This window comes from Nomascus leucogenys, chromosome 25 (assembly GCF_006542625.1).
Source record: "Nomascus leucogenys isolate Asia chromosome 25, Asia_NLE_v1, whole genome shotgun sequence".
Lineage (NCBI taxonomy): Eukaryota > Metazoa > Chordata > Mammalia > Primates > Hylobatidae > Nomascus > Nomascus leucogenys.
In genome coordinates, this window is record NC_044405.1 from 30,537,630 (window position 1) to 30,559,144 (window position 21,515).

Sequence of the window (21,515 nt, forward strand, 5' to 3'; positions counted from 1 at the left end):
GTTCCTTGGCTGGTTTATTTCCTCGGTATTTTCATACAAATTCTAGAATTAGATTAGTTCAGATTTTGGTTGGGGTTGCACTGAATTGATAGATCAACTTGTGGAGGTTGGTATCTTGTTAAAGGAAGTGCTTGGAGGGGACAGTCTAACTTTGTTCCTGAATTTAGGGATAAGCATTCAGTTTTCACTCTTGTGTATACTGTTAGCTGTGGTTTCAACTGGAGGTCCTTTATCAGGTTCAGAAAGAGTCCTTAAATTCCCAGGTTGCTGAGGATTTTTATCACGAGTTAATACTGAATTTTGTCAAGTGTTTTCTCTATATCTATTGATGATCATATGGTGTTTCTTTTTCGTTTATATGGCGAATTACATTGATTGCTTTAAAAAATGATAGTAAGTCAATTGCATTTCTGGGTTAAAACCCACTTTATCTGCATGTATTTATTTTATATTGTTGGATTTTTAGATGTTAAAATTTAAGAATTTTGGCATCTATATTTCTGAGGAATATTGATGTATTTTCCTGTGTGTCTTTTTCTGATTTTGTATCATGTTAATGCTTGCCTTATAGAATGAACTGGGAAGTATTCTCTCATCTTCAGTTTTCTAGATGAGTTAGTAAGAAATTGATATTATTTCTTCCTTGAATATTTTATAGAATTCACCTGCGAAGTCATCTCGGCCAGCTCTTTTCTTTGTGGGAAGGTTTTATCTTGAATGCAGTTTCTTTCGTATGTATATAGGATTATTTAATTCTCCTTAAGTGAGTTTTGATTATTTGATACTTGTAAGAACTTGCTCCATCTAAGTTGGCAGATTTACTGACATGCAGTAGTTCATAGCATCCGCTTATTGTATTTATTTATTTATTGAGGTGAAATTCACTTAAAATGCAATTAAAGTGCACTTAAAATGCAATTAAAGTACAGCAAATTAAAATGTACAATTTGATGCATTCAGAATGTTGTACAACCAGTACCCAGTTTCAAGACTTTTTCAAAACTTTGGTTACCACGAAGGAATACCTCCCACCCATTAAGTAATCACTCCTGGTCTCCCCCTTTTCTTACGCCCTGGAAACCACTAACCTGCTTTTTGTCTCTATGGACTTGCCTGTTCTAGATATTTCATCTGAAGAAATAATGCAAGATGTAACTTTTTACATCTGGGCTCTTTCACTTAGCCCTGTTTTGAGGTTCATCTGTAACACATGCTGTACTTCATTCCTTTTGATGTCTGCAGAATACTCCATTGATGGCTATACCAAACGTGTTTATCCATTCATTTGCTGATGGACATTTGGGTTGTTTCCCAGTGTTGGCTATTGCGAATAGCACTGTTATGAACAAGTATCTGCTTAAATCTGTATTTTTAATTCTTTTGGGTCCGTACCTAGGAGGGGAGTTGCTGTCCTATGGTGATTCTATGTTTAACTTTTTGAGGAATTGCCAGACTGTTTTTCACCCTAGCAGCACCATTTTTCATTTCCACCAGCGCCATTTTTCATTTCTACTAGTGATGTATGAGGTTGCCTGTTTCTCCAGGTCCTCATCAACACTTCCGTTAGACTTTTTTGATTATAGCCATTCTGGTGTGAAGTGGTATCACATTGTGGTTTGACCTAATTGTCTTTATAATATCTTTTGTGTCTGTATAATGTTCTATTTCTCATTCTTGATATTGGTAATTTGGGCCTTCTACCTTTTTCCTTGGTCAGTGCAACTAGATGTTTATCAATATTATTTGCCTTGTTAACAAGAACCAACTTTAGGTTTTATTAATTTTCTGTATTTTTTACTTCTATTTATATATTTTTAGAGACAGAGGCTTGCTCTGTAACCTTGAACTTGGCTCAAGTGATCTTCCTGCCTCTGCCTCTCAAGTATCTAGGATTACAGGGATGTTCCACCATCTACCATGCCTGGCTAATGTAAACAAAAATTTTTTTGTAGAGAGTAGGCCTTGCTATGTTGCCCAGGCTGGTCTCAAACTCCTGGCTTCAAGTGATCTTCCCACTTTAGTCTCCTGAAGCAAGTATTTTTAAAATGGCTTTTCAGCTTATAGATTTTTATTCTTTATTTCCTTTCTTCTGCTTGCTTTGCTCTGTTTTAGTAAGCTTAGGTAATGGATTTGAGACCTTTTATTTCCCTAATATAATCATTTAGTGCTATTGATTTCCCTCTTGGTACTGCTTTTACTGCCTCCCACATATTTTGATATGTAGTGTTTTCACTTTTATTCAGGTCAAAATGCTTTCTAATTTCCATTGTGTTTTTTCTTTGACCCATATGTTATTTAGACATGTGCTGTTTATCTTCCAACTATTTGGAAGATTTCCCAAATACTTTTTTGTTCCTGATTTCTAATTTAATTGATTTCTAATTTAATTCCATTGCGGTCAGGAAAACACTTTTTTTTTATTCCTTTAAAGTTTTATTGAAATTTAAAAAAAATTTCAGAATATTACTTTTGAAAATATCTCATGACCACTTGAAAAGAAGGCATATTCTGTTATAATTGTGTGGAGTGTTCTATAAATGTCAGTTAAATAATGTTGGATGATAATGTTATTTGAGTCTCCTATATCCCGTACTGATCTTCTGTGTAGGTTTTTACAAAATCAGTTCTTGAAAGAGAAGTGTAGAAAGCTTCCATTATAATTGTGGATTTATCTATTTGGTTGGGGGTTCCTTTATATATTTTTAAGCTCTTAGGTGTGTGAACATTTAGGGTTATTATTTTCTCTTGATAAACTCACCCCTTAATTATTATATAATGCCCTTATTTACTTGTGATAATATTATGTACCCTGAAATCTACTTTTTCTGATATTAATATAGTCACTCCAGCTTTTTTTTTTATTAGAGTTAACATGGCACATTTTTTCCCATCCTTTTTCTTTTAACCTCTGTGTATGTTTATATTTAAAGTGGGTTTCTTACAAATAGCTTATAGTGTGGTCTTTTTTTTTTATCAAGTCTTAAAAAGCACATTTTAATTGAGATGTTTAGACCATTCATATTTAATGTGATTATTGATATGGTTGGGCATAAATCTGTCATTTTGCTGTTGGATTTCTATTTTGCCCACTTGTTATTAGAGTCCCCTTTCCTCTCATTCTCCCTTATTTTGGATTGAGTACTTTCTATGATCAGCTTTATTACCTTTACTAGTTTTGTTGCCCACACAATGGGTGGGTTCAATTGCTTGGCCACCAATAGTACAATGAGCTCAACCAAGGAGGATTCAACAAGGGAATCTAAAATTGCAGCAAGTAAGGAGGACACCAGGGACAAATCTCCAAAGCAGCGCCTCCCTGAACAATGCTGAAAACACCGTTTTTAGGCTCGTTAGCTGAATCATTGTGTGTGGAAGGTACAGCCAAGGCAGCACAGGCACAGTTGTCAGTCATGCTTCTATATACATCACAAGCATACAAGATGGCAAATAAGCTTTTCTCTGGGCAGAGTTTTTAGTATGGTAATGCGGGGAGTTTGCCAAAGTTCATCTCCAACTGAGGCCTCTCTGGATCTAACCGTTTTTGTTTTGCAAGCACTGGGCTTCTTCCTGGAACTTTTCTTAAACAACAACTCAAGATGCAACAGTTAAAGTGGATACTTTTTTACAGTGTATGCCTGAAAACCTGAGGACATTGGGTTGCCGCTTATTAGCTTTATCTCTGTTTTTAGAGGTTGCTTTAGGATTTGTTGTATATTTCCTTAACCTACCATAGTCATGTGCAAGTAATACCATACCAGTTCACATATAGTGTAAGAACATTACAAAAGTATACTCTCTCACTTCTGGCTATTACATTATGCCCTAATCTCCTCACTTTGACATTGTCATAAGCCCCACAATACATTGCCTTTTTTTTTGCTTTATATAGCCTATTATCTTTGAAAACAATCTTAAAAAGTTAAGAACAAAAGGCTTTTATATTTTACATATTTTCTGTTTCAATGGTTTTCACTTCTTTTTGTAGATCCAGATTTCCTTCTGGTATTATTTTCCTTTTGTATTTTGTACTTCTTTTAATATTATTTGTAGTTCAGGTATGTTGGATAATGAATTATTTTAGCTTTTGTTTGTTAGAAAAAGTCTTCTTTTTACTTTCGTATTTGAAAGTTATTTTTACTATGTATAGTATTCCAGGTTGGTAGCCTTTTCTTTCATTACTTTAGAGATAGAATTCAATTGGCTCCTGACTTGCACTGTTTCTGAAAAGTTCTCTGTTCACCCTGTCTGTGCTTGTCTCTTTGTACATGGTTTCCTATTTTAAAAAATTAGTTATATTGTGTATATCTAAGGTACACAATATAATGTGATAAAATACAGATAATAAAAAGGTTCCTGTAGTGAAGCAAATTAACATATCCATCATCTCACATAGGTAACCAATTTTGATTTGTTTTGTTTTTCTGTGGCAAGAGCAGCAAATGAGTAGATTTTAGCTGCCCTTGCCATAATATTTCTTTTTTTCTGGCTGCCTTTAAGATTTTTTTTTTTTTTTTTTTTTTTTACTTAATTTGATTATGACATGGCTTGGTTTAGTTTAATGTGATTTATTTATTTATTTATTTCTGATTGAGGATTGTTGACCTTTCTGAATCTATGTATGGGCTTAAATTTTCATCCATTTTTGAAAACTTTTTGTAATTTTTTTTGTCTGTTTTAGAGACAAGGCCTCGTTCTGTCACCCAGGCTGGAGTGCAGTGGTGCAATCACAGTTCAGAGTAGACTTGAATTCCTGGGCTCAGGTAATCCTCCAGCCAACCTCAGCCTCCTGAGTAGCTGGATGACAGGTGTGTGCCACCATGCCTGGCTGATTTTTAAAAATGTTTTTGTATAGATGGAGTCTCACTGTGTTGTCCAGGCTGGTCTCAAACTCCTGGGTTCTCAGAGTGCTGGGATTACAGGCTTGAGCCACTCTGCCCTGCCTTTTGTCATTATTTTTTAAAATATGTTTTTGGCTTATCCCATCCCTGCTTCTGGGTCTCCAATTACACATATATTTTTGTCTTTTGGGAGTAGAGAATCTTTATCTGTGTTTTATTTTAGGTAGTTTCTGTCTGCACAGATTATTCTGTCTGTACATTGACTGATCTTTTCCTTTGTGGTCTAATATGGTGTTAATCCCAGTCAGTATATTTTTTAAAATCTCAGTTGTATTTTTCATCTCTGCATGCTTGATTTGTGTGTTTTAAAAATACTTTTCTTGTCTCTCCTTAGCATTTTATGCTTTCCTGTATCATCTTCTACATATGCAATGTATTTATGATAGATGTTTTATTTATTTACGTATTTATTTTTTGAGATGGAGTCACTCTGTCGCCCAACCTGGAGTGCAGTGGTGCCATCTCGGCTCACTGCAAGCTCCACCTCCTGGGTTCACGCCATTCTCCTGCCTCAGCCTCCCAAGTAAATGGGACTACAGGCGCCCGCCATCACGCCTGGCTAATTTTTTTGTGTATTTTTAGTACAGACGGGGTTTCACTGTGTTAGCCAGGATGGTCTCGATCTCCTGACCTCATGATCCGCCCACCTCGGCCTCCCAAAGTGCTGAGATTACAGGCATGAGCCACTGCATCTGGCCTATTTATTTATTTATTCAAACGGAGTCTAGCTCTGTCGCCCAGGCTGCAGTGCAGTGGCGTGATCTTGGCTCACTGAAGCCTCTACTTCCTGGGTTTAAGCAATTCTCCTGCTTCAGCCTCCCAAGTAGTTGGGATTACAGGTGCCCACCACCATGCCTGGTTAATTTTTGTATTTTTAGTAGAGATGGAATTTCACCATGTTGCTCAGGCTGGTCTTGAACCCCTGACCTCAAGTGATCTGCCCGCCTCTGCCTCCTAAAGTGTATAATAGCTGTTTTAATGTCTTTGTGTACTAATGATCTCTGTGTGTATAATTTCTGAGTTTGTATCTTACTGATCAACCAATCTCATGAGATACATTTTTGTGCTTCTTTGCATGCCTTGTCAGTTTTGGATGGATGAAAGGCATTGTAAACTTTGTATTGTTGGACTCTGTATTCTTTTAAAGTATTTTGAACTATGTTTTGGAATGCATTTAAGTTACTTGGAAAGTTCAGATTTTTTGGCAGCTTGTTGTTGACTTTGTTAAGCATTGCCTAGTGTAGTACCCTAGTTTAGTCTGCTGCCAGTGCAGTCATTTGAGTGCTCAGCGTGATGTCCCCTGTACTGCAAGGCTCCTGCAGTCTAGTTGTTGGGAGTAGGAACTCTTCCCAAATCTGTGTGAGCCATAGCTATTGTCTGTACTTTTTCTTTTCATTGGTTCTTCCCCCGGCCTCCGGTAGTTCACTCACTCACATGTGCCCATCCATGTCCAGGCAGAGACTAGAGAATCCACCACAGGCCTTTGGGATGTTTCTCTGTGCAGGGCATTCCTTTCTGGTACTCTGCCCTCTAATTCTAGCTTTTGCCTCCTCTGCTGTGGGGTTCTGAGTGCAGTGCATCCTAATGAGACAATGCTGCAGGCCCAGCCCACCAACTTCCAGAGATGTCAGTTGCATCTCTCCCCTTTCCTCTCTGCCTTTGCCTCCCTGAATTCTTAACTCCGTCTCCAACTCCCCTGACCTTGCCTGGGTTCCCCCTTCCTGTGCTGTGTCCCAGGCACTCTCCCCAGGCTGTAGGCTTCAGCAATTGTAGGATGCATCCCATTTGCTTCCCTTCTCTGGGGATTGTTGTCATGTGCTGCCTGCTGCTCCATGTCTGAACACCCTCATGTCTTTTGTCTGACTTTTAAGTGAGGTGGGAGAGTCACCCCAGTCGCACTCTTTCTCTGTCACAGCTGACCATGGTCCTCTGTCCAGGCTTTCTTATGTTTCTGTAGTTTTTGGGCATCACTGGACAGGGTCCGGCTGTCTGTCTGTAGGAGTTTCTGTGTGGTGTTCACCTGCTAATTCAGTCTGCACAGGGAGAACCCTTGGCCTGTGGTCCAGGTGAAGGCCCTTCAGGGTGGAGCCGAGACTGTGGGTGTTCTGGGCTGTCCTGTCCCGTATCCTCTCCCTGTGTCCTTACCTTCCCCCATAGATTCAGAGGGATTTGAGAATCAGCTGTGCCCCAGACGTCAGTCAGGCTGAGGACTGTGGGTCAAGGTTCAGGGACCCTGGGGCTCTAAGTCTTTATAAGTATCCTGTATGTTCCAGACTCGGTTTAGAATTGAATCACTTTTTATGGAATTCTTTCTCTGGGAAACTGTCTTGACCTTCCCAATAACTGATTTATGAACATGTCTTTTTAATAGATGACTTTGGTTTGATAAAATTTGGTATCTAAGGTGATAGATTGTGATTTCTGTCTCTCTTTGGAAAGCCTATGATTTCCAATTTTAATTGTTTTTTCCTTCAACTGTTTACAGGACTGTCTACGAGAGAGAAGCTTCCCACATGGTTCCGTGTAAGTAATGCTTCTTATGATGCTGTCACAGGTGATATTTTTAGACTAAACGACTCTTTCTGTGTCAGCAGAGTTGAAAGTCTTGCTCTCAAGGGAAGCCGTGTGTCTCTGCTGACCCTCTGGATCCTGGTTTTATGTCTCATGGGAAACCTGCCTCAGGTCACACTACTGCCAAGAGCATGTAGTGTGAGTGACACGCGTTTTCCCTTCTTGCTTCTGATTTTAAAAGATTTTAAAAGAGGCAGTTTCCTCCCTCTCTGGTAACGTTTCTCCACAGTTAACCTGACCACGTAGACCAGCAGGAGCTGGAGGGCCAGTTGTTAGCGCACTTGGAGCCTACCGCATGCCTTTGTTCTTGTGCCGACAGTGCCCACTGCCCGGTAGTGCCTGTGTGTGCGGTGGCTGTGATGGCACCACATGCCCGAAGCCACACGGTGCATGGGTGACATCTGTGGAAAGGACCTGGCACCGGCCAGCACACAGAGGCACTCACCTGTCTCACACAATGCACTGTGGTCCCAATTCTAGTTTTGTAAAACTACTTCGAGATGACTCCTTTTAAAATTATCCTTAAGATGTCTTTCTTTTTCTAAAGCTTATTAAAGGTCATTTTCAAAACATTTTCAGCAGGAACTTGGTGTGTATTTGCAGTTTTGCATGGAAAACTAATGTAGTCATGATGGCTGCTGATTCTGGTGAAGTAGTGGCAGCCACCCTGATGTGATAACTTCCATAGAATCATTCCCTTCATCCTCCCAGTGCCCCTTTGAGATAGGGATTGTTATTCCCTGAGGCTTGGCGAGGTGAAGTAACTCACTCAGGTTATCTTGGTGCCAGTGGTGGGGCTGGGATTTGAGCCAAGTCTTCCAACTTCACAATAGTAGAATAAGAAGAGCTGCCTTGTTGATGTGATGTTGGTTGGAACTCCCAGTGTGTCTTGCCTTCCTGGTGTGCTTGATGGCAGCCCTGGGCTGCTGTGAGGTCCTGAGCACAGTGCATCCTGAGGAGACAGTGCTGCGGGCCCCGCCCACTGACTTCCACAGATGTCAGCTGCAGCAGGGCAGCGCCCTGGTCAGAGAGATGGCATGGGGAGTTGGCAGGGGGAGCCCGTTGGAGAGATGGCATGGGGGGGGGGTTGGGGCCTGTGTGCGTAGGTGCTTGGGCTTGCAGGTGACTGGAATCCTGACTAATATTGTAAGAGGAGAGTTCTTACTAACAAATTACTTGAACAAACACTTTGTTTGTTCCTTCATTCGTTCAGCAGATGTTTACAGTGTGCCTGTGATGTCTCAGGCACACTGCCAGAATCCTGACATCCTTGCAGGGGGATCGAAAACATAACTCTAGTCAGTGAGTTCATCCTGTGGCATGTCAGGGGGTGACAGTGGCTGTGGAGGAAATAGGGAAGGGCAGGGTGTGGGAGTCCTGGTGCCGTGTGAATAGGCCATCAGGTCAGCCCTGAGACACGGGGCATCCGCGCGAGTCTTGCTGCAGGTGCAGGTGTGAGCCCCTTGGTGCAGGAGGTGAGGGGCTGCAGGGCCAAGGGGGTTTGGAGCAGAAGCTCGGGTCTGACATGCCTGGTGCATCCATGGGGCAGTGAGGAGGCTGCAGGGCAGGAGGTGAGAGTGCAGCTGGGGCACATCAGGGGCTTCACAGGTCATCCCGAGGCTGCTCTTAGTCTGCGTGGCGTCAGGGCTGAGAGGAGCCCACAGCAGGGTGGGTGTGGGAGCAGGGAGCCAGCCAGTCTCTTCTCTGTGCTAGGTTATTGTGGCTTTAGCTAAAGCTGCTGTAATACCTGCTTCTTAGAGGAATCCAAATCCCTGTTGCCTTGGGGCCAACTTTGTAATCTTACAAATCTGGATCTAATTTTCACCAGTCTCTCAAGGGAAGAGCCTCTGGGACTCAGACAGATAAACAACACCTGTTATGTGCTGTTCCCATTTTCTCTTCGACTTTGGTGTTGTCCAAATTCTTCTTCTGAGCCTAACTGTAGACTCTTCAGACCCAGCCTACAGTTCTGGAAATAAACCAGCGTGCCGGGATGGGGCGAGCCCGACCTCATGCAAGCCATGCCCCGACAGCCAGGCTGAGAGGCAGAGCAAGTGGTGCAGGTGGAACCATCGCCTGCTAGCATGTGGGTTCTGGAGGCTGCAGCAGGCAGATTCTGGAAATTCCCTGAGGCCTTCATTCAGTACAGACAGGGAACTTTTATAGGCACCTGTGGCCTCTTCTGCTGGTGGGAAGGGAGGTGCCATGAGCACTGAGCTGGTTGGAACAGAAGGGCTCTCCTCTCGTGGGCTGTGTCGAGTAAGTCCTGCAGCTTCCCGCTGTGGGATTCTGGGGTGCAGTGACGAAGCAGAGTGGAGCTCATCTGAGTGAATGTTTCCCAGGGGAGCCAGTAGTTTTGGAAGCACTTGATTTTTCCATTCCCGTGTCTTGGAGAACTCTTCCCCCTTCCTGAGAGAGAGCGATGAATGTAGGCCTCCATGGAGAAGCACAGGTGCCTTCCCTGGGCTGTGTGTGGTCCATGCAGACCTCTCAGGTCCACTTCATTTTGCAGGTAAGGACCCATCTCCCATAGCTGGTTAGTGCCAGAGCCCACTCCTAGCCCCATGTAGGGGCTGTTTTTCAGCTACAGCAAGATCAGGAAATAAGAAGTAGTAATGAACACTTCGTTCAAGATTTTTATTTACTTTGAGGTTTTTTATTTCTTGTGATACTGAATTGGTTATTTGCTTCTTAGAGTTTTTTTGTTTTGTTTTGTTTTTTCCCTTGAGACAGAGTCTCGCTCTGTCGCCCAGGCTGGAGTGCAGTGGTGCCATCTTGGCTCACTTCAAGCTCCGCCTCCCGGGTTCACGCCATTCTCCTACCTCAGCCTCCTGAGTAGCTGGGACTACAGACGCCCACCACCACGCCTGGATAATTTTTTGTATTTTTAGTAGAGACGGGGTTTCACCGTGTTCACCAGGATGGTCTCGATCTCCTGACCTCATGATCCACCCGCCTCGGCCTCCCAAAGTGCTGGGATTACAGGCGTGAGCCACTGCGCCTGGCCTAGAGTTTTTTTTTTCCTTAAGGTAACAACTTTCCTTATAAAATTGAAAAATATGGCCAGGCGCGGTGGCTCACGCCTGTAATCCTAGCACTTTGGGAGGCCGAGGCGGGTGGATTATGAGGTCAGGAGATGGAGACCACGGTGAAACCCCGTCTCTACTAAAAATACAAAAAATTAGCCAGGCGCTGTGGCGGGTGCCTGTAGTCCCAGCTACTCCGGAGGCTGAGACAGGAGAATGGCATGAACCCGGGAGGCGGAGCTTGCAGTGAGCCATGATTGCGCCACTGCACTCCAGCCTGGGTGACAGAGCGAGACTCCGTCTCAAAAAAAAAGAAAAATATGAAAAAGAATTTAAAAATTCACCTATGCTTAGCCTTAGTGCAGAGAGCAGCTGAAGGGTATCAGGGGATTGTCCTCACCCCTTCCTGTCCATGGCCCCCTGGGTAGCCCCCCCAGCTTCATCAGCCTACCCCTTCCTGTCCACAGCCCTCTGGGTGGCCCCCCCAGCTTCATCAGTGCACCCCTTCCTGTCCGTGGTCCTCTGGGTGCTGCCCCCCATCTTCATCAGCCCACACCTTCCTGTTTGTCCATGGCCCCCTGGGTGGCCCCCCCATCTTCATCAGCCCACCCCTTCCTGTCCATGGCCCCCTGGGTAGCACCCCCATCTTCATCAGCCTACTACTTCCTGTTTGTCCATGGCCCCCTGGGTGCTCCCCCCCCATCTTCATCAGCCCACCCCTTCCTGTCCATGGCCCCCTGGGTGGCCCCCCCATCTTCAGCCCACCCCTTCCTGTCCATGGCCCCCTGGGTGCTCCCCCCCCATCTTCATCAGCCCACCACTTCCTGTCCATGGCCCCCTGGGTGGCCCCCCCATCTTCAGCCCACCCCTTCCTGTCCATTGTCCTCTAGGTGCCCTCCCCATCTTCATCAGCCCACTCCTTCCTGTCCATGGCCCTCTGGGTGGCCTCCCCATCTTCATCAGCCCACAGCTCTGGTGCTGCCCTGTAGTCACTGTCACACACACTCTTCGCTTTGCCTCTGTGTCCTCCCAGTGTCCATGTGGTAGAACAAGATCACAGCATTGATGGAGACCATATAGCTGTGCAGACTGGTCTCCTCTAATTTCACAGCCAAGGGCTTGGATCCACCCTCACCCGCCCCAGTCCCAGCAGCGCCCCCTTGAAGAATTGCTTCTGCCTGAGGCCATTCTGTTCTGTCTGCTTCCCCTTCCTCAGATCTCTGATCTAATCAGATGTGAGTCTCAGCTGGCGTCTATGCCTCAGAGTTAAAGAGAAGAGAGTTGCTTCTCTGCCGCATCCTCCAACCCAAGAGGCTAAGTCGCGTTTCCTCCCTTGGCCTTTCCTGCCCCTCAAATGCAAGGAGCCCTCGCTGTTAGCTCAGGACAAGCCCACCCTCTTGTTTCCTCAGGGACTTGCCCCGCTGTGGGGTCTGTGGTACCATCTCTCTCCGTGCCCTCCTCACTGGCAGGTCACTTCTGTTAGCATCCAGGATGACTTAGTAGCTCCCATGTTACAATTAAAAAAAATTATTCCCTTGATCCTTGATTTTCAGCCACATTAGCAAATTGATTTCACAGTGACCTCTGCTTCCTCTTAAAAGCCCACTAAAATGACAGGTAAGATGTTTTTAAAGGGCAGAAGTCGCCAAGAAATTGAGAAAGAAGATGACAGAACTTTGAAAGTTGGAAGGCAAATGGTCAAACAGAGCAGATCTGAACCTAGAAAGCTGAGAGGTGCATGTGTGTGTGTGCATGTGAGTGTGTGTGGTGTGTGTAGTGTGTGTGTGTGTGAAGTGTGTGTGCATGTGTATTTACCCACACAGGTCTGTGTGTACACATGCGTGTGTATATGTGTGTGCAGGTGAGTGTGTATATAGGTGCGAACGCATGTGTGTGCATGTGTGGAAGGTGTGTGCATGCATGTGTGGTGTGTGTGCATCTGTTATATGTGTGTGTGTTGAGGGGACTGGGAAGTGAGTTTCTTGTGTTGCAGACAGTGCCCCCACATCTTGGGAATGGCGTTACTGTGCAGCTGAACATGGGGAGGCGGTAGAGATAGGGTTGACATAGGAAAGCTGTGGAAAGCTTGTCTGAGAAGGAGTCAGCCTCTCAGCCCTATCCTACCCAGTCTGGTTCCTCCCTGGAAGGTGACTTGGGAGCCTGCCCTGTGGTGGGGGACTGTCCTAAACGGAAAGCAGGGCATGGGATGGCTTCACCCCAGCTCCTCCTTATTTGGCCCCAGAACACTGGGAACCTAGGAATAGACACAGGAGGGAGGGAAAGGAGCCACTGGGTGGGTGAGGAAACTGGACGCTGGGGCCCTGGGGCGTGGCTCCAAGAAGGGCTTGGAGGGTGATGTCGGGATGAGTGGGTCTGCAGTGGTCGGCCCCATGGCTAGGAGTTTGGAAAGAAATCAACCTAAATTCATAGAACACCAAACAAAGCAGTGGGGAGGCCCTTATTCACTGCGAGAAACAGAAACATTGTGCAAGAAGGGAGCTGCAGCATCAGGTGTGGGTACCAGGTGTACAGCCAGCGAGGGGAGTCCTGGAGAGTGGGGAGGAGGGCGAGGTAGGGGCTCAGGAGAGTCAGTGCTCATCTTTTATAGCAGGAAGCTAACAGCTGATACATAAAGTTGTAAGATCAAGAATAGCAATGCAAACTCAGTAATTAGAAATATGGAGATAAAGAAATGCCAAAAGAGGCTAAGAGCTCAGGGAAGGATTGTGATATGGGGGGCAAGGGAGGGGTAGGGCCACTGCTTTTCATAAGCTTTATCAAATTATTTGCTTTTAAAAACTGTGTATATTTATAGTTTTATTAAAAATAAAAAATTTTAAAGGTTATGTGGCAAATATTATTTTATAAAAAATTGATGAACCTCAGGCCCTGAGCTCCCTTGCTTGCCCTGCTCCTGCCAGGGCAGACTTCCACTGCCCTTGCCTTCTGGTCCTCTCCACGGCACAGGCCCGGCCTCTGGCTTGGTGAATCTGAGGCAGATCTTTCTCCTCAGGTTGCTTGAGCTCTGTAGCGTGAGGCCTGGTGAGCGCCTCTTGCCCAGTGCTCTGGGGGCTGTGGGGAAATTTCAGTCCAGACTGTCTGCCTCAGGCATTCAGTACATATTTTCGTGCCCTGCTTTTTAGCTGAATAGTATTCTGCAAAGTGTTCGACCTTACCTAGTTTGAAAACGTTATTTTTAGAAGCTTGCATGGTTTCCCATGTTATGGATCTAGGTATCATTTATTGGATTATTCCCTTTTTATTTTTTCTGATTTTCCACTAATATCCATAATATGAGGTAAACACCCTTGTGCATAAATCCACAGCAGCTTCCTCTCTTTTGTAGGCAGTGTTCACACCTACAGAATTCCTGGGTCAGAGGACATGGACATTTAAAAGAGGCATAATGTGTAATTGCCAGATTGATCTCAAAAGTGCAAGTTTGTACTGGAACAAGGCTGTACCAGAGTGCCTGTGCTGTTGTATCCTGAGACACCAGGTACTGCATATGTCTCCATCTCGAAATGCAGAAGCGCACTGAACACATATGGCTTAGCTCTTTAACAGTAATGTCGTTTTCCCCATGCTCATAAGCATTCTCGCGTTATTGAAGATACTCTGCTTTTATGTTTGTGGGAGGAATTTTCCCCAGTTGAGTCGTGCACCTTTTCATCTGGTCTGTAGCATTTTGGGTAGCTCGCTCAGTATTTTCCGTTGTGATGTCATCTTTTATTGTGTTTACATTTAGAAAATCCTTTTCTTGGGATTTAATTAGGTGTATGTTCTTAGGTGAAGATCTAAGTTATTTTTTCTTATGTTAGAAACACCATTTATTAAAAAATACTTCATTTTTCTAATGATTCATGCGGGAACTTTTTATGTATGTGTACCACATATGAAAATATTGTGTATTTTAATGTCTGTTTCTGAATTCTCTAATTGACCTCTTTGTTCTAGTGCCGGTACACTGTTTTAATTATTTTAGTTTCACAGTATATTTCCATATCTGATAAAGGTAACCAGTATTTCAAAAAGCATTTTGGTTATTCTTGGCTACCTACTTTCTAAATGAACTTCAGAATGATTTTCAAGTTTAAAAAGTTAATCATATTGAGGTTTCTTTTCAAATGGATCAGATCTATAATTTAAATTATAAACAGCTGATTTTTTTTTTTTTTTTTTTTTTTGAGACGGAGTCTCGCTCTGTCACCCAGGCTGGAGTGCAGTGGCACAATCTTGGCTCACTGCAAGCCCTGCCTCCCGGGTTCACGCCATTCTCCTGCCTCAGCCTCTCCGAGTAGCTAGGACTACAGGCGCCCGCCACCACGCCCGGCTAATTTTTTGTATTTTTTAGTAGAGACGGGGTTTCACCGTGGTCTTGATCTCCTGACCTCGTGATCCGCCCGCCTTGGCCTCCCAAAGTGCTGAGATTACAAGCGTGAGCCACCGCGCCTGGCCATAAACAGCTGATATTTTAACAATATTTAAATAGTTTCCTATATAGGAAGGGAATCCATTTTTCCATTTATTCTGTTATTAGCCTTCAGTTACATTTCATAGCTTTCTTGCTATAGGTTTTATCTTTCAAATTCTTTTCCAACTAATTTGTGTTATTTGGTTATTGTAATTGGGATTTTTCCCATTGCATTTATCAAATATTTAACATTATATAGGAAAACTATCAGTTTTTATATATTTGAATGTGGTCACATGTTGAAATGGTTTTATTTGCAAAAGGGTTTTCAGGTGAAATTTGACTTATTTTTACCTTGACCCAAATGCATTCACCATGAAGTATGCTCCCATGGCTATCTGGTAAATATTCTTCATTAAGCTACAGAAGTTTTCCTTTATTGCTGTTTATTAAGTTACGTGTTTTTTAAAATCAAAAAAATTGCATTTCACGAAATGTGTTCATTGCTACTATTTAGGTGGTCATATGATTCATGCTTTTGTCTCTCAATGGAGTGAATTCTGTTCCTGACATTCCAAGTGTTGATTCTTGGAATAAACCCTGTTAGGCCATAGCTCTTCCAATTATAATATGCTCCCAGTATCTTACTGGGACTAGAATAAGGGTTAATAATAGGGTTAGGGCTAGAGTTAAGGCTAGCATAAGGGTTGGGGTTACTGTTAGTGTTCGAGTTATTGTAAAGGTTAGGATTAGGGTTAGTGTTAGGGTTATCGTGAGGGTTATGGCTAGGGTGATATTGCTCTATAAGGTTCTTTTTTTTCTAATTTTTATATGATTTTGGCAATAAATGATAGCTTGCTTTCATAACATGATTTGAGAATCTTCCCATGTTTTTCTATCCTTTATTTAAATAACAAATTTTTCTGTCCTCTGTTTAGAAATGCAAATGTTATCAGCCTTCGATAGAATTCTACCTTTAATAGAATTTGTCTATCAAAGCTGCTAAGCCTGGAGCCTATTTTGGAGACTGATTTTTTAGGGTCTATATAATTTCTACCATGGTTATTGATTTTATACACATTTTCTTATAGACCAATGGTTTTTGCTTAGGAAATAGTCAATTTTAAGCAAGTTTTTAGGTATATGCATAAAAATGTATATATGTTATATATATACATATGTATGTATATAATATATACATGTTGTGCTTGTCATTTTTCAGTCTTTAAAAATTTTTAATTTAATTTAATTTAATTTTTATTTTTATTATTTTTTTAGAGACAGAGCCACACTCTGTTGGATGTTGATCCCAGCTCACCACAGCCTGGAACTCCTGGGCTCAGGTGATCCTTCCACCTCAGTCTCCCAAGTAGCTGGGACTACAGGCATGTGCCAACACATCCAGCTAATTTTTAAAATTTTTTTAGGGACTGGGGTCTTGCTTAGATGCTCAGGCTGGCCTCAAACTCCTTGGCCTCAAGTGATCTTCCTGCCACCTCCTCTCAAAGTGCTAGGATTACAGGTTTAGGCCACCATGCCAGGCCTAGTTTTTCAGTCATTTTATCTGTTACTGTGTTCTCTTTATTTCTAATACTTATTTCAGCATTTTAGTCACATTTGTCTAATTTTTTCTCCAAAATAGCTTTCATTTATGTTGATCATTTATAATTTTACTATTAATTTCTCATTTTAGCATACATTATAATTATAATTCTCTTTTTCTTCAAGTTAATGCTATTATTTTAATAGTTTCCTGAGTGCTTCTTTGAACATTTTCATTTATTTTCTGACTAATGCATTTGACTCTCAGTCTTCTTCTAAGACACTTTGAACTCTGTTCTACTGGCTTTATATGTACTGACCTGTTGTCACTCATGTTTTTATTCTTTAATTTAAAAGATTAATTTCTTGGTAGTCCTGTCCAGGAGGACTATTCTTTTGTTGTGAAGTTTCTACTTTTTAAGTATCACGTTTGCCCTGTGTGGGTCAGAGAGGGACTGGGCCCTTTGTGACTGTGGGTGTTTTGTAGGAGACGGCTGTGGGGCTTGGGGATGGAAGAGTGGCACCCACTGTAGGCATGTCACAGGCTGTCACAGAGCAGCAGGGTACAGTATGAGCAGTGGAGAAGGTGCCCAGAGGGACCCCATGGGGTTGTATGCTGCCTGTGGTCCTGGGAGATGGAGTGATCGCTTTGGAAGAAAAACAGTCTGGAGTTTGTGGGGAGCAGACAGACTTCTGTGTGAGACCTGTAGGAGACGTGCCATGGAGGCTTTTGGAATCCTGGCTCAGAGCTGAGGGGACGGTGTGGGGCATACAGAAAGCCACATGCCGAGAGGAAGAGTTGAACCCAGGGGAAAGGGTAAGCCATGGAAACACAGAGCTTCCCAGACCTACCAGCTTTATTTAATAAGGTCAGATGCTCTCCTTGACATCACCGTTCCTGGATGGGAGGGCTGGGCTCTGTGAGGCCCTCCCCGGCCTGGGCTCTGGGTGGCCTGCCGTTCTCGATGTGTGGTTTCTGTCTCTTGCTATGTTGTCATGACTGCAGAGTTGGAAGGAACCCAGGTGCACCTCGTGTGTTCTAGCCTGTGGATGCAACACGGGACAACTTCATTTTAAGAATTGGAGGCCCAAGTTATGCTGACGTGTATCATGGTATCTGAGACCAGGTCTGTCTAACATGTGCCAGGTGACCCTCTCCAGAGGAGCTGGGCAACGCATTCTCCCGCTGGGCAGCCTTGAGCTCAGCCAAAGCTCTGTCTTCACGGAGAAGGGGAGGAGGGGACAGGGGAAGAGCTTCTGCCTCTATAGGCGAGGATGAGGACATAGGAGGCACTGAATAGTGGCCAGGAGAGGAGTGAGTGAGGACCTGGGGGTCACCCACGCTGCAGAGTGAGGCACACTTGGAAGAGTGTTGGCGTCGTGTGAAGGCAGACATAGCGCCCACACAGTGTTGTGTCAGCATCACTGTATCAGTCCATTTTCATACTGCTATGAAGAGATACCCGAGACTGGGTAATTTATAAAGAAAAAGAGGTTTAGTGGACTCAGTCCCACATGGCTGGGGAGGCCTCACAAGCATGGCCGAAGACGAAGGAGGATCAAAGGTGCATCTTACATGATGACAGGCAAGAGAGCATGTTCAAGGGAACTGCCTTTTTATAAAACCATCAGTTCTGGTGAGACTTATTCACTACCATGAGAACAGCATGAGAAAAACCCACCCCCATGATTCAATTACCTCCCACTGGGTCCCTCCCACAACACATGGGGATTATGGGAGCTACAATTCAAAATGAGATTTGGGTGCAGACACAGCCAAGCCATATCAATTGCAAAGCCCACCGGGCACCCTTGTTCCGAGAGGAACACCAGGCCGCGGGGTGAGCTCTGGGCTTGCTGAGCCTCCTGGACTCTGGCCAGCACAAGCCCTAGCATCCATTGGCGCTACTGCGGTGACAGCGGGGCGGTTCCAGCCCCTCCCAGCCAAGACCCAGGGCCTGCGGGGATGGGCGGCACTATTTCACTGTGGAAATATGGGCCCCAGAACCAGAGGGCCAGGGAAGACCTGGAGGTCTTGGCCGGCTGGGGCAGGGCATTTTCACATGCTCTCAGTCACAGAGGCTGCGGTCTTGCCCTTACCCCACTCCTCGCCAGCCAGCAGAAGCTCTGCAGCCTCAGCGAATCTCAGGTTCTTTATTTGGAAATGGTGTAGCACACCTCTCGAGGGAGGACAGACTGCCATGGGCCCAGCAGAGGTCTCATGGCCCTGGTGTCCTTCTTTCCTCCCTCCTCTGAGTTTTCTCCTTGGCTAGGTAGCGTTCCTTCCGGACCTTCTCTGCTTTGCTTTTTTCCCTCTCACAGGGATTTGGAGAGTGCTGCCCTCCCGGAGGTTGAGATCAGATTGCAGCCTGGCATGGAGGGATGATCATTTTTCGTGATGACTCATCCCTCCTCCGTGCCGTGCTGCCAGGCTGTCTGGCGGCCCTGCGTGCAGAGACAGTGATGGATCTGGAGAGCTGTTGTTGCTGGTCCGTGGTGGCCGGGGATGGCATGTCAGGTGGAGAAGAATTTCCTCTGTGTGCACATTTAGACAGGGGGGAGTCAGCATTTCTGTGTGCTTTTCTTTTACAAATGCACCATCCATTCGTTGGAGATGCAGCCTGTCTACTCTTGCTCATCAGCGTGCATGGTGAGCTGCGTCCATCCCAGTCTCCTGCTCCACCCAGGCCTCCGTTGTCTTCCTCTGGATCTGCAGTGACACTTGACAGCTTACTTCATTCTGTGTATTGTTCATGCCTTTGTGCCATAGGCCCTGTGTGAATTGTGTCACAGAGGCCACCCTGTCTTTGGCGATGAAGGGCAGTCAGTGATAGACTCCGGAAGCACTGAGCTAGGCTGAGGCTTTCGGTGTGGGTGTGAGCTTTGCTCCAAGTGCTCTGGCCATTTTGCTGCAGCTGATAGTAGTGAGTAAATGGGTTTGACTTTACCCACCTGTTTCCCAGCCTCTGCCCTTGCAGCAAACCCAAGATGGGACTCCTCTGAACACGGCTGCATCCACGTGTACCTTCTTTGCTGAGCTTGTGCCTCTGGCCACATCCAGCAGGGCTGGTTGCAGTTGGGGGCAGGTGTTAGGAGCACAGTGGTGATCTGTTGTCATCGTTCCCTTGTGTTAAGCTGGCAGAGTCTGAGCACAAGTCACAGGAAGAGAAGTGTCTGGTAGGGACCCAGCTGGGCCGGTGGAGCAGGACTAGCCTGAGAATCCAGAGACTGTGTTCTGCTTCCGGCTCCTCTCTCAGATCACTACGTGACCTCAGCTAGGTTCCTTCCCTCTCTGCGCTGCTTTTCCATCTGTGAGACTGGGTCTCCTGACCTGTTCCTGCCCCGACCCTTGGGGGAAGGTTGCTTCAGCTTTTACAAAGAGGGCAAGAACCACCAGTGTGTTTCTAGGAACAAACATATGACCTATGACGAGATGGTTTCCATAATCATTACTATGTTCCTGCAAAAGTTCCTCACTTAATTCCTGTAATTCTCCAAGGTTTTTGATTAACCCTTTTTATCAGTGAAGAAACAGAGACTAAAGATGAGTCAGCATTAGAGCAGAATCCAGCCCATAGTTCCCCGTTTTCAGAACCTTCTCTCCTTCACTTTATTGCTATTAGATTGTAAGAAGTTCAGATCTCAAGTACTCATGGTCAAATTACCATCCAGAGTCACGGATGTTTTACATGTTCACCAGCATTTCATGAGAGTGCCTGTGTGAGCGCCCTTCAGTCACACTGCGTCTTTTCTTTGTTCCAGCTTGAGAAGGGAGGAAAACAGAAGATGAGGGCTGAAAGATGGCATTGGACTTGGCACAGGGATGGTCAGGAGGTCCTGAGTCACTTTGAGAAGGTGCAGAGGAAGCCAGATTGAGCCAGCTTGAAGAGTCAGGGAGAGGGAGGGGTGAAGATGGCTGTGGAAAATGTTTGACTCTGAAAACTTGGTGTCTAGAAGGGAGGTGTTTGGGTTGCATCTTTAGTATGAGCTACTTGGTTATGTTTAAAGCCTGAAAATGGGTTAGTAGAGAAACTTTGAAAATTAAGAGACAGAGAGCACGTGGATGCTGCTAGACATTGGTCCCTGAGGAGTCAAGAGAGTGATTCGGAGGATGGAGAGGTGCTGTTTCCTGGGAATAGGGGTGTCCCCTCATCACCACAGCACCATTATCAGCTTACAAAACCCATCTAGATGCTGTACCCCAGTATTTCCAGTCCCCCCAGTAATGTCTTTTATATTATTTTCCCTCCAGCACAGGATGTGGTCTTGGATCAGGTGTTGCACCTACTTGTTGTGTGTCTGTCATCTCTGTCAATCAGGAACATTTTCCACAGCCTTTCTGTCACTTTCATGATATTGATGTTTTGAAGAACAGTCTCTTTTAATAAGTAGATGTTTCCTCCTTTGCGGCGTGTCCAGGGACTCCTGTGATAGGATTCACTTGGGCACTCATGGCTGGTGCCTGCCTGCGTGGGATTGTGCTTCCTCAGGGCCTCACCTCGCCAGGTGCGGAGCAACCCTCTGCCCCCACCTTGGGATGTGAGGTTGCTGACTCAGTGCAGAGCTGTTTGGCTTCTCCTGACTTTGGTTACCACTCACGACTAATAAACCATCTGCAGGAAGCCCCTGGAAGACCATGCGGAAATCCTGCATCTTGTGACGTTTCCCCAGGACTTAGCCGTGGTTGGTTTCTGCCTTGACCCGTCTTTACTGTGATGGCTGTAAGTGGTGCTTGTGCAGCTCCCATGGAGACTTGGCCACCTGCTGGGAGCAGACCCGCCCCCCCCTTCTTCCTGGACTCGTGTGTCTTAATTCACCGCTGTCCTAGCGTCTCATTCATCACTGTCCTCGAGGATTTTGTTCTCAAATTCTCCTAGATTTGATCAGTGGGAGCCCACCAGGCCGATTCACAGCTCCTTCCCTCTTTCGTTCCCACCTCCCTTTCTCTTCCTGCTACCCTCTGCCTCATTTAAAGACAGTTTCCTAACTTTTCCATATAATGTTTCAGACCCATCTTGTACCTAACCTACCCAGGCCTGGAGTCCACCAGATGTTTGAAGGGCT

The 21,515-nt window shown here is 44.9% G+C and overlaps 1 protein-coding gene across 5 annotated transcripts in view; it reads left to right on the plus strand.

Annotated features, from left to right (window-relative positions):
- Positions 1-21,515, plus strand: part of LOC115833149 (poly(rC)-binding protein 3-like) — a 259,877-nt gene that overhangs the window by 85,589 nt on the left and 152,773 nt on the right. For all 5 annotated transcript variants that reach the window (XM_030806215.1, XM_030806216.1, XM_030806214.1 and 2 more), the window contains one exon: positions 7,384-7,421. The gene's annotated coding sequence lies outside the window, so the exon portion shown is untranslated. The remainder of the gene's footprint in view (positions 1-7,383; positions 7,422-21,515) is intronic.